We start from the raw sequence: 17,618 nt of genomic DNA, 5'->3' as shown, positions 1-17,618 counted from the left end.
ATGCGGGTTTGGGGGATCTAAATTGTGGTTCTCCTGCTTGCATGGCCAGCTTTTATCCCTGGATCCATCTTCCTGGCCACTGTTCTTGGTGTTTGTTTATTTTTTTAAATATTCATTTATTAGCTGGGTGCTGGCGGTGCACACCTTTAATCCCAGTCCTTGGGAGGCAGAGACAGGTGGATTGCTGAGAGTCTGAGGCCAGTCTGGTCTACAAAGCTAGTTCCAGTTAGGACTAGTTACAATTAGGACTGTTAAACAGAGAAACTCTGTCTCGAAAAGCAAAAAAAAAAAAAATATTTTTTATTATTATGTGTGTGTGTCACTGCATGCAGGAGCCTTTGGAGATAAGAAGTGGGGTTGTACTTCCTAGGAACTGGAGTTACAGTAGTTGTGACCTACCGTGGTGCTGGGAACCGAATCTCTGTCCTCTGCTAGAGTAGTAGGTGCTCTTACCCACTGAATTATCTGCCCAGACCCTGTTCTTGGTCTTTAAAATGTTGCCTTGGTCCACTAAATTATTTACATGGGCCGTTAGTGGATGTGACCCACAGTTTAGAGCATTTGGAACTGGCCCACTGCTTACTGTTTTGACAAGGGACTTTAGCATAAAGGCCTCATAGCATGGTCTCCTCACTCTACAGACTGAGCAGGCCCAACTCTCCCAGGCATCTGCCTGCCACGGTCCTCCCCTTCGGTCACTCTGTACAGGACTCAGGGACGGTGTATGGAGATGGATGGGTTGTCACCATCAGCCTCTGTCTACCTTCTTGAACAAAGGGTGGAAGTGACGAGGTGGCTCAGCTGCCCTCTCTGCTCCACAGAGATCAGAGGGGGATGGGAGCAGGGAGCCCATGCCCCTGGTATAATGAGCCACGAGGCTGCAAACCTGACAAGTCTTTGCTCTGGAGCATCAGGAATCCCTGGCAGCCGCCAACGCAAGTGCTAATTGCCAGCTTGGGCGAGGACGGCGGCCCTGACATCCATATCAATTATGGCCACTGGCCATGCTTGGGAGACAAAGGTCTCAGAGGCTGTCAGGCTCCAGTGTCAAAGCTCTGTCTGCCAAAGGGAGGACAGAGACAACAGCCACCCATCACTAGCCGTGCCTTGGCAGCCTGCCCCTGGGTGGGGTAGAACAGAGTCTGGCAGGTGAGGGGCCAATGCAAGGCAGCCAGGCCGCCTTGACGCTTTGACACAGTGTTTCCCACACTGCGGGTGACAGGTAGTTGTCAACCCTTCTGGGCGGGAAACTGCAGCTCCAACTTTTTTTTCATCCTGGTTAAAGTTTCTTGTGGGGAACTGGAAATGGCCTCAGACACAGCCCCACTGGTGGATTTTATGCTGACAAGCAATGTGGGGAGCACGGAGGCTAAGTGGTGGCTCTTAGGACCTGCTGTGCTCCTGGTCAGTATGTCCCCTCACTCAGATTGGGGTGGACTCTCACTGCTAGGACTCCAGTATTGAAGGGCATCCAAATCACTTGGAGAGCTGTTATAACAAATGTGGGTTCCTTGTCAGTTTCTGGTTAGTGTCCCTGGGGTAGGGTGTAACCAATCCTTCAATATGCACCTAAACAGATGGAGCTAACGCTGCCATGCATGTCCAGCCCTCGGCCCTTAGGCCAGTGGCTCTCAACCTGTGAATCACAACCCCTTTGGCAAACCTCTTTCTCCAAAAATGTCTACATTACAATCCATGACAGTAGCAAATCACAGTTATGAAGTAGTAACACCACAGCATGAGGGACTGTATTAAAGGGTCTCAGCATTAGGAAGGTTGAGAACCACTGCCTTAGGCCAATGTATTCCAAGACAGCCAGAAATGCAGCCCAATACAAAATCATTAATGGAATTGAAATGTGATGAGGGTTTCTTTTGTGCATACATGTTTAGGTGTGTGGGTATACACATGTAAGTCCTGGGGTATATTCATGTGTGTGTAAGCATGTGCCAACCAGAGGTCAATGTCACGTGTCTTCCTCAACTGTTCTCTATTTTATGAGGCACGGTCTCTCACTTATTTCTCCCTCCCTCTCTCTTCTTCCTCCTTTGCTTCTTTCTTTCCTTCCTTCTCTCCCTCCCTCCCTCCCTCCCTCATTGCCTTGCTTCGGGGATTGAACCACAGAATACTATTCAAGGTCTCTACTACTGAGCTAACACTGCCCTAGTTGTTTTATTGGCTGGGGGAGGAGTATGTGCCAAGGGGTGTTCCTGGAGGTCAGAGAGCAACTTTTGAGAGTTGGTTCTCTCCATCACATGGGTCCTGGGATTGAACTCAGTTCATCAGACTTGGTGGCAAGCACATCACTGATTTAGTCTCCTCACCGGCCCCTTTCTCATTTTATTAATGCACTTCCTCTAGACGTGGTGTCCAAGCCTATCACTTAGATGAAGTCAAACATCATTTTTAAAAATTATAGATCTTATTTTCTTGCCACAACTGAGAAATCTTTACTTAATCAAAACTCACAAAGATTCTCTTCTCCTGTGTTTTTTTCTCCCTGGATACCATATAGCCTTATTTTAACTTTAAGAACACGGATCCATTTTGAATTATTTTGTGTATAATGTAGAGTGAAAAAAAATCCAAGTTGATTTTTTGGGGAGCTCAAATAATTATCCAGTTGTTGGGCCATTATTTGTTGAAGGCACTCTGCTTTCCTCTTGAGATGTACTTGATAGTCTGTTGAGAGACAGTAGAGTTCTGCGGTGCTGACCTCCCTCTGTCTGCACCAATCCGATCCTGCCGACACTGCTGTTACACCCTCTAGCGCAGACCCTTCCACTTGGCCCTGGGTTGTCCAGCTAGCATGAGCCTGTCTACTCTGCTTCATCCCTACTTGAACTGTAGCATCGACTTGGCGACATTTGTAAAGAAAACCTGTTGAGATTTTCGTGCAGATTTGGAAGAATTTTCGATAGTATTTTTTGGGGGAAATTGCCATCTTAATCTCATTTTTTTCTAATTTGTGGACACAGACTTAAATTTCCACTTATTTGGGTGTCCTTTCATTCCTTTTACTAATTTTTTTGTTTTCAGAATGTAATTATTTTTTTGTTAGTTTATTTCTAAATATTTTATTCTTTTTTGTGTCTTGAATAGGTTATTTTCTCAATTTTATTTTCCAGCTGTTCATTATTAGTCAATAGAAATACAATTAATTTTTATATCATGATCCTCTATACTATGATGCTTTTAAAACTGAATGCCTTGATGCACCTCCCACAGATGTTAGGTCTCAGTTAGTGCATATGTCCAGACTGGAAGTCTTGGCTCAATTCAGTCTGGATTATAGAAGGATAGTAGTTTCTGGTAGTTTGATAAAAAACCAGCATCCCTCAAAAACTTGTGAATGATTCCTGTCAGCCAAAAGAAGCCATTTTCCTTGCCTCTGGCAGAAGGGACATAGTACTTTCCATTGACATTTGCCTCCAGGCTTCTTTAGTCCCTATTCACAATTACATCCAGGCCCTTCTCACCTCTTCCTCTACCCTAAACTCCCAGGTCTGCTCCAGTTCATGGGTTTCCCTCCCCTGCAGCTATGCATTCTCCTAAGAACTGCATGGTTTTTCTACCTCTGGTTTCCTGGTCATGTCCAGTCTGCCTCTTTTTCTTTCTACCCTGAATTCTTCCATCCTGCTGGGGACTGTGGGAGAGGAGGTATGGACAGAAGCAGAGTGAGGGCCAACAGTCCCACCTGACTGCTTTGGGGCAAGAGGGGAGGCCTTTGGAGGAAGTGAGGATGGGGTAAAGTCTAGGTGCTTGAAGACTCTCCAGGCTGAGGTTAGGAGGCCTGACTGGGTCCTTGGAGCTCTGGACTTGCCTGGATTCTATTCCTAGGATGGAGGAGAGAGAAGGAGGGCTATTGGTTCTGGTTGGGCCCTAAATAACCAGGCTGAGGACAGGGTCCCATTCCTGTGGTCCCTCCATGCCAGAGTCTCCATTTTCTACCTTCCCCTGGAGCCTCCCTCTCACACAACTGGGCTGGGATATACAGGGTCATGCTGGGTTTTAGCCTTGGCCTTGCACGGAATCTGTAGTCTATGAAGATTCAACTTTTGGGTAAAGGGGGGTTCACTTGTAAAATCTCCAGGGCGTGGACATTTTACATATTCTCATTTTTTTCAGAAGATGAGGAAGAGGAAGTTAAGTTTGTTTGTTTGTGTGTGTGTGTGTGTGTGTGTGTGTGTGTGTGTGTGTGTATTCAAGGTAGGGTTTCTCTGTGTAGCCTTGGATGTCCTGGAACTCACTATGTAGACCAGGCTGACCTCAAATTCATAGAGCTCTGCCTGCCTCTGCCTCCTTAGTGGTGGGATTAAAGCCGTGTGTCAGCCCTGCCCGACTTTGTTCGTATATTTTTAAATTCTGCTTTAAAATATGTGTATTCTAGTGGCTTCTAGTATATTGCAGAGGTGAGCAGCCGTCTCTAACCTGCCACCACTCCCGATCTATGCCATGCTGGGACATGCATCCAGAGCTTTGTGCGTGCTAGGGAAGCTACGGCCACAGCCCCCATCCCCCAGCAGCCTAATTTTAGAACATTTTTATCACTCCCCAAAGAAATCCAGTACCCATCTCTAGTCACTACCTATTTCAATCAAATGGAGAGTGACCTGCATACAACTTTGCTATCCAGCTTCATCGTTAGAGGGGCCACTCTGACCTCTTCCATCTTTCTCTGTTGATGCTGCTATATCTCCGTTTCAGCTGTATCCCCAGGGGACTTGCATGTGTGGGAACCACTGATAGTGACTCAGGGATGATGTGAACTCCAGTCTTTATGGCATAGTTCCTGCTCTCAAATAAGGACCCCCCCCCCCACTTCACTGCCACCAGCCCACTGTCACAAACACTGAGAAGCAGTCATTTGGAGGGTCCCCTCTGTGGCCTTGCTGAAGTATGAAAGAGGACTGAAAGATTGCAGAGTAAGAACCGAGGCCAGACCCATGTGTGCCCCCTCCCCATGATGTGCTCAGCTTGGCCCCACGCCATGGAGGAGCCCTGCGCTACTTCAGCTGCACCCCTTTTCCAGGGTAGTGGAGACGTTGGACAGAGGGAATTGAGACAGGAGCTCCTGGCACCTGCTCTCTACAGCTGCGGTGGCGATGCCAGCATCTCTCATGATGACCAGGGAACCATGGGCAGTACATTTATGGCAGTAGGTCTGCTGTCTTGTGTGAGGGCTGATCACGCACCACTTTGTACCATAGAACAGTCCTTCCTTCCTGGCTCAGGACTGCTAGGGCTTTATCACAGTTACAGTGGTGTGTACCCCGTGCCAGTGCCACAGTGCCCTGCTGGTGGGGCATTCTGGTTCTAGCAACATAAGGTTCATGTCCCTCATCTCTGCCTAGCCTTCAGGGGAAAGGATCGGGAATCGGGGTCTCTGCTTGCTGAGAAACACTGAGGGGTGCAGATGTTTTTCTCAACTTAGTGTTATAACACAGAGCTAGACTAGACATCCTTGGGTCTCTGTAGGGTCCTGGCTCTATCCTGGCTGTTCTAGAAGGAGAGGGAAGCGAAAGTTTAAAGAGGGGCCTGGCAGACTGAGGGGAGGGGTCGTTGGAATAGTCCCTACCTTGGCATCAAACCAAGAAATTCTGGCTTGCCATTTTGTGGACGGACAACCCAAGATCTCCTAACAGGAACAAAGTGTTTCTTGGAGTGCCTCTGGCTCTACTGATGTGGATGTTGCATACTTTCCAGCTGGACAGTTGTTGTATTAGTAAGGGTCCTCTAAAGGAACAGAACTGATAAAATGAAAATAAAAATATTAAAATTGGAAAGCAGAGGCAGGTAGATTATTGTGATTCTGGGGCCAGTCTGGTCTATATAGTGAGTCCAGACAAATCAGAAATACATAATAATGCTCTATCTCAAACCTGTCTACCCAATGAGCAGGCATTTATTAGCCCGACTTTCAGGCTATGGTCCAGGTAGTCCAACAATGTCTGTCTCATGAGAATCCAGTTGTTCAGTCCACCAGGCTGGGTATCTCATCAGTCCCAACCTGGTGCTAGAGTTCTGGATGCTTCCTGGAGAGCTTTTGGTCTTTGATCTGTGTTGGAATCCTGAAGAAGTTAAGTTTGATACTGGTCACAGCTATAGGGAGGATAGCTTACCAGTATGAGTGAAGGCAAACAGGCAAAAAGCAAAGCTGCCTTCATCCATGCCCTTTTATTTGGGTTGCCACCTGAAGGTGTGTGCCAGATTTAGGGTGAGTTTTCCTGCTTCAAACAGTTTGATCAAGAAAATCTCTTATGAACTGGGCAGTGGTGGTGCACTCACTAATTCCAGCACTCAGGAGGCAGAGGCAGGTGGATCTCTGTGAGTTGGAGGCCAGTCTGAGCTACAGACCAAGTTTCAGGACACCCAAGGCTACACAAAGAAACTCTGTCTTGAAAAACAAAACAAACAAATAAAAATGCCTTACAGGAATGCCCACAGCTTGGATTCTAGTTGATTCTGGATGTTGTCAAGTTGACAAGTAAGATTAGCCATTGCAGTTGTGAATGTGATAATGGGACTATGTCCCCATCCATTGAATTTACTCCATCTTCCATAGAAGGGTCTTTGCGTATGCCAGACCCTTTCATTGCAGTTGGCCACAGGGCTCAGTGAGGCTAAACAGAGCCAAAGTCCCTGGAGCAAAGTCCAGGCAGCCCAGGTGGACTCCTGTTCATACTGCCTAGTATTAATAGAACACCCTGGATTCTGGGTCAAGCCTCAAGGGCTTGTTCTACCTGGAAGTTAGCTCCTGCACCATGCACAGGCCTTCCTCCCCAGCTGCAGTATTAGTGGAATGAATGAAGGTTTCCCTGGTGCCTGCCAATATTCAATAAGGGTAAAGTGAGCACAGGCTGAGTGCAGTGGGAAGTCAGAGCCTGATACCACAGAGAAGCTTCCCCTGGATTCAGTAAGTCCTTCACCCCTACCCTATCTGAGGAGCTAAAGCCCAGGTAGAAACCATAATTTGCATGTTATTATTTGAACTGTCACATGGGAGCCAGGACAGGACAGTCTGGGGAGACCTCCAATAGGAAAAGATAGTTGGGTAAGGCTTTGAAGAGTACATGAGAGTTTATAAGGCAGGAAAGAAAAAAGACAGCCTGTACCAAAAGAATAATCAATAAGAAATCACTGGAGGAAAACAATGTGCTTGAGAAATGCTGTAAAATACCACAGGGCTGCGTACAAGATGCCAAGATAGGCAGGGGCACATTGCCAAAGCATTGCCAAAAGTTGTGTAGACCGCCAAGCTCTGCAGTTGGATGTTATGGCCCAGCTCATTTTCTCAGATATTGATTTTGCTGTTTCCTAAACACTTGCTATGTATCAGGCTCTGTGCTGAGTGCTGGGCATACCCTGCCTGGGAAACTGGGTAAGCAGAGGACAGACCAGAAGGCAGAGTCAGAGAAAGTAGTCAGAAGGTGGCTAGGAAGGGTGTCAGCCAGGCACAGGAGTCTGGCCAGTGAGATGTGAAGGGGACAGGGAGATGCCCTGTGCATGAACTGAAGATGGTTGTGTGTCGTTGCTACTTCATCAAGGTGAACAGGCTAATGTTTGAGTCTAGAATTTATCTGAAGGCAAATAGACTATGGCAGAAGTGACATTTGGGACTTTAGAGGTAGAATTGTAAGAAAACACACAGCCGATCAGGTCCTCCAGTGCTCTATGGAGGAGTGTTGAAGTGTCCCATGGCCACCAAGGTGCAGAGGCCGTATGGAGGAATAATCCTTGCTTGTTCTGCCTTCCAGGCATCCCCTGAAAGGCACCAGACATGTGTAATGCCAAAAGAGGTTTCAGATGGGCCCACCTACTGCTAATAGCATCAGCAGAGCAACCCCATCTATCCCTAGACAGATTAGAAGACTCGCTGGACCAAGCCTTGCCTGAATTCCAAGTCAACAAACTCTGTAATAACATGAAATAGTTTCTGGCTTAAAACCCTAAATTTTAGGGGAGCTTACTCCATAGGGTAGGTAGCAGGAACGGTGTGGAAGACCGTAGGTGCATGTGGGGAGGACTGGTGGGGTTGTGTGACTGAGCCATCTCATAAAGCCATCTCACTATATGCCAGATATAGCGAAGAAAAATACAGGTTGTAGACTTGTACTTTTGGTAAACACTGAGGAAATTTCAGCATAAGTATCTTCTAGGTTCTAGGTTTTTTTTTTCTTTTTTTTTTGTGCATGTACTTAAACTGACAGTCACTCACACCATGAAATTCAGATGTAGCTGGATGCTGGTATTCTTTCTGTCCCTCTAAATCCTGGTAGAGTCTGGCCTCTGAACAGGCTGGAGCAGAGGGAGACACCAACCTGGGGACGGTGAGGTAAGAAGCCTGGATACTGGCCTGTGGTTGGCGTGCTGAATCTGTGCTGGAACTGCTGAATGTTCTCTTAGCAGATACCTTGGAAACAACCACGCCCAGGGCCCCCTGATGGAGCCTCAGTCTATATATGGTACTGGTCACAGGGAGAGGTGGGAACAAGTTTCCTCAGCCCCTGATGGTCTCTGCCCCAGCCTGTGAAGAATGCAGACAACAGAGAGCTCCCAGTGTGGCTGAGCGCCTGCACTGTGCCTCACGGGACCACTGAGGCTTCTCATCGTCCCTCACTGTCCTTGCAGACTGCTAGCGCCTGTTGCTGGCAATCTAGATGTCTCCTGTCTCTAGAGATATTGACACCAAGACTTGGTTTGGGGCGCGGGCTGGCAAGCAGTTCACTGGGAAGGCTGGCCTGGAGCAGCACACAGTTGGTCCTGTTCCCCTAAGAGCTTCTTTCTCTGGGCTTTGATGATCTTATGTCTCCAGCTATCTCCATGGTAGCTGGAGCTTTCCTAGCCCTACAGAGAGCCCATGAGAAGGGCTTGTCCAGGGAGCTATTCTGTCTGTGATGCTTTTGCCAAACTTCTCTTCGGGAAGAGGACCCCATAGTGAGCACATACAGATATTGGTTCTTTGTAATGGGTGTTAAGATTTCTTACCTTGGGGTGATGTTGCACTCATCTGGGTTTGGGGGAAACCTTAGGTTTAGGTCTGAGCTGCGAAGTCCCTGCACAGGATGGTTCTTCTCTGGGACTTCAAAGTAGCTATCTCTGACTTTACATCCTTTGATGACTGTCTCTTGTCCGGGCAGCAGCCTGGCTGGCCTCATCATGCACACTGCCTTTGCTCCCTCCCATTACTCTGGTTGCTGAACCATCTTTCTGCTGCTTTATTGAGGCTGCTCAGACTCCACCCCCTTTTCCAAGTGTTCCCTTGTGACTTTGATGAGGGTAGGGGAGGTCTTGCTCTCAAGCACTGAGGGTTCACCTTGGGTTCTAGGCAAGTGTTCTGAGAAGAAGAGAAAGCTATTAGGATTGGGCATATGACCCATGGAGTCTAGAGTCTCCAGTCTAGGCAGACTGGTTAGTGAGTGACCAAGTGGCCATAGACAAATCATCCAAGGTTTCTGAGACTCAGGGTCTCACTGTGTGCTTCAGCCAGTGATCCCATTTTGCTGTCTAGAGAAGACAGCAGTTTGCAGCACAGGCTTGTCTCCTATTCACCAGGACTTCTTTTTGTATCGGTTAGAACACAGCCTTGTTTGTTTGTTTGTTTGTAAGAAAGCTTTGCTATGGAGAGTGGCAGGACAAATCCTGTTCAATCCGGAGCCAGGGGGTTGGAGTAGGTTTCGTGGAGAATGGGATATTGGAGGTGAGCCTGAAAGAACAAGAAGAAACATTCTATGGAGGTGAGATAAATACCAGGCTGGGGGAGGGGCGGGAAGGGTGTAGCAGCCACTGGTTGCAGCACGTGCAAAGTCACTGGGGATTGAGAGCACTTAGCATGTCTGGTCATCTAGGCTGGGATGTGCGGGAGAATGGGATGGGGCCAGGAGCCCAGGGCTGCTGAAGGGAGAAGTCACTCTGGGGTCAGTGTGGGAAGAACTTTGCATGCCACCCTGAGGGGTCTGGATTTTGTCCACTTGACAGTTAGGAGCCAAAGAAGGCTTTTATTAGGAGTGACAGGGTCACAATTGTGCCTTGGCTCTGCTCTTCGGCCCTCTCTTGAAACTCTACCTCTTTTATGGAGCAGTGCCCAAATGGCCTGAGTCCCCCCCACTAGACACAGCTGAGGCTCTTCTGAAGGTCACATCCCACCTGTCCCTCCCTGATGCTGGCCTTGTGGCCCAGTGCTAACTGAGCCTCTCTTGTCTTCCACTAAATCTCCCAGATGATCTGAGCAAGCCTAGACTGGATTCCTGGCTGTGACTCTGTGATCCTAGCACGAGATAATAAATGCCACCACAGCAAGGATTGACCTGTATCTCTGGGTCAAATCGGCTCAGAAGGGCCAAGCCATGTCTCCCTGTGATCTTTCTGGATTAGATTCTAGCCTACTGACCACCATAAAACCAGCTCCTACCCCTACCTCCACAAGTTAGATGTTTGGCTGACTTCTTCTAAAATACTGTTTTTCATGTTGCTTAGGTTACCTCAAAATTGACATGTCACCTGCTATGATCTTGGAATTGTGATCCACCTGTCTCCACAATCTGAGTGCTGTGATATGTACTTTTATTTTGTGCTAAGGATCAAACCCAGGGCTTTGTGCATCCTAGGCAAGCACTCAAGCAACTTAGCTCTATCTACCCCAGTCCACTGCTGTTTTTATGTTTGACAACCAGAGTTTTATGGAGACCAAGATGAAGTATAAGACAGACAGAGAGAGCAGAGGTGGGCAAAAACTCATCCCAAGCCCCCAGGAATTCTGTATGTAGTACTTCAAAGGCCTGAAGACTCCTCTGTGTCCATCCTTTATGAAGGGGAAACTGAGGCCCAGAGCCAGAGGAACCAGTTCAGATCCTACCAGGATAAGTAGCAGATCCAGGCCAATTCTGTGTAAGGAATGAATGGTGTTAGGGAGGCTTGTAGGGAGTTGAGGACAGTTAGAAGGGGAGCCAATGAAGGTGTTGATGACAGCAGGAGCTCCCTGATGGAAGATCTGGATCAGGTCTGTCCAGAGACTGTACCTGACTGCTTTGAAAGATGCTAACCCTACCCTACCTCCCAGTCTCCAGAAGGATGACCAGTCCAAGGACGTTATCCTGCATTTTCAGTGTTCTGAGTGGAGCAGGGAGTTGCCCTTATTTTGTCCTGCAGGCAGCACCTGAAGAGGACAGCTGGGTATTCAGAGGGTAGCCTCTTCCCTGCCTCTGCTGAGCACCTAACTAGTGCCGGGTGTAGAGGTTATAGGTGTCAAGAAAGAACCTCTTCAACAAGTCCCTCAGTCTTGGATTTTGATCCCAGAGCAAAACATCCTTGAACAGAGCAGGGGTCAGGAAGGCTTCTCAGGAGAGAGGCCCAAGATAGTCTCTTGGGCAAGACAAGAAAGAATTGAGCGGACTGCAAAAGGGGCAGGATGCAGAGTGCTCTTAGCTCATGAAAGAAAACCGGAACCCTAGTGAAGTGATTAATGCTTTATGCATGGATTGGGTTGGGGGATGGGGGCACTTGGAGGGCTCTCAGAGACCAGGTTGGCCTGCCACCTTTAGTAGTTTGAGTTCCTGATGCAAGCTTTCGAGTTGGCAAGATGCTTGTTTGAGTCTGTGTTTCAGACAGTCTTGAGGTAGCTGACTCATAGTTTCTCAAGTATGGGCAAGAGGTGGGGAAATAGTCGCAACAGCTCAGGCAAGAGCAATGGGCTTGGCTTTGGGCTTGGAAAGGAATGCATTGATAAACCCTGCAGAGGTCAGGTGGCGAGACTAAGTCCTTGGACTCCCTGGATGAGCTGGAGTCCACACCAGCCTCTCTAGACAGAGCCTAGCAGGAGGTGTGGAGGGAGGGGGGAACAAGCTTCAGACTCAAGGCCCATCTCACCTGTGGTAAGTCTTAGGCTGTGTGGTAGAGAGAATACCAGGAGACAGCTGCTGTACTAGAGTGTGGGAGTCAGAGAGGGTGATCCAGCTGAACACAGCATCTAGGGGAAGTGTGGGGCAAGACAGGGGTGGAAACCATAACCACTGGAGGAGACAGAGGGTGTAGTGCAGAGGAAGATCAGCCTCTGCCAACCTTGATCTTTTCAGGGGAGGAGAGGAAGGTTCTTAAAGAGATTAGGGATGACCGGACCGGTGTGGGGTGGGGGTCCAGGTACAATGAGTAATCCATTCCAGCAGACCCAGAGGTCAGGGCTACATGAGTGAAATGGAGTAATCGCAGTACTACAGGTACTTGTGGATGGACGCTTTGAGGGTCTGCTTTGGGTGGGAACATGATAGAAAGCTTGACGGTAGTGCTGTGTGCAGGAGGCTCCGGGCTCAGGAGAGCCATGCAAGGTTCCCTGGAAGAAACACAGGGGTAGGCCCAGTCCAGGATGGCCAGGATACCAGGCTATCTGTGGTCAGAAGAGCTTTCTCTGTCAGATGATTCCGAAGCGTAACAGGGTATGTTTCAGAGGGGGCAACAGAACACAGTAGAAGGACTTCATAATTTTGATGAAGTCAGAATTTCCAGGAGTGGGCAGGAGTCCTGGGCTAATGAAAAAGGGCCAGGAAGGCAAAGAACCCACAAGGAAGATAGGAAAGAGGCAGTCAGTGAATACTGCTAAGGTTAGGGGTCCATCGAAGACTGAAGCCCTCATGTTGATATGGCCCCAAATTGCTGTTCAGGCTAGCCTGGACTTACAGGGTTGGGAGGGATGCGATTGATTTAGTTTGGATAAAACCATGGCCAGATGAATGAAGAGAAGAATATGATGTACTGAGGATTCTGGGGTGGAGGAGAGAGGGCTACTCAGATGATTAAACTATTGGGACAGTTGGAGACTGAGACCAAAGGGGGAAATGTTGGGTTTCAAATGGGAGAAGCAGGTGTGAAGGGGTAGCCTGGTTCAAGGTAGGCCGTAGACAAGAGATGGACATTAAGGAAGCAGGTCCCTGGAGATGGGAGCTAATGGTCTAGAAATATCCAGGTATCAGATGAGTCACCCATGTGGATGCTAAGAACCAGCAGGAGGCATCATGCTTTGGGTGAAGGGCAGTGAGCTGAGGCTGTGGTCAGGGACAGAAGAGCATGGAGAATGTGGAGAGCCCTGTAGAAATGTGACAGCACTATTGTTGGGCAACACTGGGCTTGAGGGGAAGCCCTATCCTGTGGAACTAATGGAATCATGGTCCAGAAACCCATCCAGGATGTGAAAGAGGCATGAGAATCGATTGGGAGACTCACAGGACAGAGGGTGTGCTCTCAAAGGAAGCAGGGTTCTAGAAGAGCCAGTGGGAGATAAGGAAAGAAGGGTAGGTCAGGCCTAGAGGAACAAAAGGCCAAAGAGGAGTAGGTGACCAAAAGAAGGCACAGGTGTGAGAAGCATGGCCTTCTGTATATGTGTTGCTTTTATTGGTTAATGAAGCTGCTTTGGCTTGAGATAGGACAGAATAGAGCTGGGGGTGGGGGAGAAACTAAACTGAATGCTGGGAGAAAGAAGGCAGAGCCAAAGAGAAGCCATGTAGACCGTCTGAGACAGACGCCAAACAGAACTTTACCCAGTTAACCACAACCACGTGGTGATACACAGATTAATAGAAATGGGTTAAGATATAAAAGTAAGCCAGAAATATGCTTAAGCTATTGGTCAAGCAGTATTGCAAAGAATATAGTTTCTGCGTGATTATTTCATGGGCTGGGCAGCTGGGAACGAACAAGTTGCCCTCCATCCACAGCCAGGTTCTAGGAGAAGAACCTAGGTTCTTCTAGGAGGAATTTTCACCCACATGTACAAAGACAGGAAGAGTGGTCAAAAGGGCAAAAACTTCACTCATTCATCCATTCATCCATTCATCAAAGGCTCAGGGAATTTCTGTGCCACAAACATGGCTTGTGTGTGTAGGATCTATTCATGCACTCCTGAACAAAATAGCATGTCTTACTCATGGAGCTTGCATTCTTGATGGCACATAAGAGGGCAGGCAGACACAATGTCAATCATGATAAGAAGGCATGAGGAGAACATTTTGGGGTGATGAGGTTAGGGCAAAATAAGAGGCAGAAGAGGTAAAAATCTCACCTGGCTTGATCTTAACAGGTGGTAGGAGGCCGATGACTAGGGAGGGGGCCCTATGGTTACTCTGACAGGGAGATGATGTGTATGTATATGTAGTTGGAGTAGGTAGGTCATGAACAAACTCCAGGTGAGTAAGGAGTGGAGGAGGTGGGAGGAAAATAAACCAAATATCCAAACACACTGAACTAAGGACATGAAAGTCAAGGTAAGAGCAGTATGATGTTCTGCTCTGTGCCCAGCACTCTCAACCCACCTTCAAAGCCCCTCAGGTAGGTGTCCCTAGCCCCAAGTCCTGATGTCTAGTCCAGGGCTTGAAAGTGTTGGTGGTCATATAAACACTCCAGTGCCAGTGTGCTGGGCTGACTCCGTACCCACCAGCTGTGTGACTTTAGGCCCAGCTTCCTTGTGTGGATATGGGGTATAAAAGATCAGGTCTTTCAGGGCGGTGGTAAAGGTTCAGCAACTGGATATGTATAAAGCATATCCAGCGTAGGAGTAAGCGCCTCCTAAGCAGGCGCTGTGCCTGTGCTGTGAGTATTATCTTTGGATAGTATTATCTTTATCAAAAGTCAATCGTAAGGGTGGGGACCAGTAGCCCCGTCTCTGCCATGTCCCTGCTGCTCCTCACTATGCTGCCCCAGCTGGGGAGGAAGGAGCTATGTCCCCCACTGTGCAGGCTCATGTCTCTGTTGGAGGCATGTGACACATTATGGCGTGATGTGATGTGATGTGTTTTTCTCCTCCTGGTGCAAGACATGAGTCAGAGGGCCATGCTGGGGAAATGCTTCCTCGGGCATGCCCACCTCATCGCCCCTGCTTTCTTTTGAGTTTTTGAATCAGACTGTATATCTGGCTCTGCCATTCACCGGCCTTATTTATGCAGAAAATGGCCCCACAGTTCTAACTTGCTCAACAGCCCGAAAGATTCAGCTTTGGTCCGTGGAGGGAGGGAAGGAGGTGTGGGGTGGGTTCACAAATGAGGGAAGGGAGGAAAAAGAAGGAAGAAAGAAAGCGCCATCAACAATAAAAACAATCTCTTTCTCCTCTGTCTAATCCGGGCAGCTTTCAGGGTAGGGGTAAAACAGTTTCCACCATGGATTCCTCCCGCCCCCCCTCGCAAACTGTTTTCACAGGAAGCGAATCCTGGGGCGTTTTCAATGTGCCCCTCGAGGCAGAACAATGAGGCCCTTGAAGCTTGGGATCCTCGCTTCCTTATGTTATCCCGGAGCAGGCGAGAGAGGCTACGCTGAGGGGACCCGGGGACCTTCGCCGGGCCCCTAGTGGGGGAGGGCCTGGCCTACAGGGTGACACCGAGCCGCCCGGGGGAAGCCCGGCAGTCAAATCACAGGTTGGGATCCGCCGGTGGAGCAGAGGTGCCCAGTACCCGGTACCCAACGTTTATCCGGCTCCCCGATTAGGGGCGGGGAAGGGAGGAGGCGACGAGGATCCAATTACGGCTGCTCCCGCCGGGTCGCCCGGAGGTGGCGGCGGGATGGGGACGCAGAGCCTCGGGCAGGCCGGCCTGGGATGCTAGGGCCGCAGCTCCAGCCGGGCCTCAGCTGCCTCATTGTTTATTGTGGTGGAGTCGGCCGCTCCCCTTCCCGTCCCCTCCCTCGCGCCCGCCCGCCCGCCCGCCCCTATCCTCCCTCCTACTAGAAGAAAGAAGAGCCAGTCTGTGGAGGCGAATGAGTCATGAATAAACAAACAGCGTAGGGGGGAGCTGTCACTCCGAGCAGACTTCCTGGCCGAGCGCGGCTAGGCGACCTCCTGACGGGCTCAGAAGTCAGCCAGGCTGCGGCTGCGCAGGGCGCAGCCCATAAGCAGGACTTGTCTCCTTTCCGCTCCCAATCAGGGACGAAGTGCTTAGGACCTCGGCTTTAGGCTCGTTCTTAGCCCGAGTCATCACAAACATCTTGCTTTAGCGTTGAGTGGAATATGGTGCCCTTGTATGCTGGAGTAAGCCGGCATGATGCTGTGCCCTGAGATTTGACAAAAGCTATGTATTCAGACAGTCCATTCTGCGTTGTCTGTAGGACTCATGCTATGAAATGCTAGCGTGTGTGTGTGTGTGTGTGTGTGTGTGTGTGTGTGTGTGTGTATGTATGTATGTGTGCGCGCGCGTATACGCCCGCCTCCCCCGCGCGTGTAATTTCACAGTATTTGCAGAAGGATATGTGTTATGAAACATGGTAAGAAAATGTGCATATGGAAACACAAGTGCGTGTGTGCGTGCGTGTGTGCGTGCATGCATGTGTGTACTGAGTGACTATTTCCTGACTCTGAATTCATTTCTGTTCCTTGTGTTTAGTATGTCTCTACTTTGTCTTTTTCCTTCTCCCTTATGTGTTTTCATGGGTCATTTGGGGCCATCCATCGCTTCCCTTTTAGTATGGCTTTTGGGCCCAGCAGACCTCCAGGCTGGCTTCGGTGTCCAGTCAGCTGTGGTCACATGCAGGCTAATGGTGCTGACTCATACCTGAAGGGTATGACAGGGCCCAGTGGGTCAGCCCCTGCTGTAACTGTGGAGATGGAACCTATGAGAACCACTGTGGGTGGACAGTACCTTAGCCAGCCCAGATCTCCTGGGAGCTGTGACCACATGAGGTCATCAGCAGGGACAGGACTAAATCATTTTTTCCAGCATCTCTGAAAACCACCCATACTTACCTGGGCCATATAGGGCCAGTGCTATGGCTGGGCCTGAAGGAAGGAGCTTATTGAGACCAAGACAAGGAAGGAGGACTTGAAGAGCTTGGAAGGCCCAGACCCCTCAACCCTGCTCTCTCTCCAGGGCTGTTCCCAGCTCTTTCTCCAGAATTGGTCCCAGTTCTTGAAACTCCCTAGCTTGAGATTGTAGCTTCCAGGTAGAGACAGACTCTCTGAAATGGAAACCAAGCAAGTGCTAGCTTCTATTGTCCGTTCCCTGCCTCTCACACACCCAGCACTCTGACATATGTTGGTAGCCTTTGCGGTGTCCTGGTCAGGGACGTAGGGAGCAGGGGAATCCTGGCCATTCTCTAGGGATTCTCCCATCCTGCATCTGGTAGACAGTTTGGAAGGCTAGGATCAACACAGGCTGGGGTACAGGCAAAAGTAGGTCCATAGCCCCTGGCTTCTTAATCTGCTAGCTCTGTGATCCAGGGCAAGTTATTTAACTGCTGAACCTGTCTTTAAAATATTCATGATTCCATAGTTAAAGAGGCAATGCCAGCGGCCTACAATCTGGAGCTTGGCTAGAGGGTGACTTTACTTTTCACCCTGGCCTGACCATCAGGGTCTAGAATTTTCCATCTTGTTTATCCTCTGGCCCAGAGAGAGGTTGGGGGCCTATAGACTCTGTCTGGAAATTGAGGATTCAGAAGCAGTTCCCACTGTAGGTAAGTGAACTTTGTGGGAGCCTGGTCAGGCTGGCCTCAGGTGCTAAGCTGGCCCCAATAACCTGGATTTAAAGTATCTCAATGGGACTTTCCTTGTGGAAAACAGCCTCTACCTCCTCCAGTCATATTCTGTCTGTTCTTGGGTTGCTTTCAACATACATACACACATATGTGTATGTATATATGTACGTATATGC

Source organism: Myodes glareolus, chromosome 5 (assembly GCF_982192425.1).
Source record: "Myodes glareolus chromosome 5, mMyoGla1.1, whole genome shotgun sequence".
In the NCBI taxonomy this organism is placed as follows: Eukaryota; Metazoa; Chordata; class Mammalia; order Rodentia; family Cricetidae; genus Myodes; species Myodes glareolus.
The sequence above is the reverse complement of the archived record's forward strand: the minus strand, read 5'-3'. Positions refer to the sequence as shown.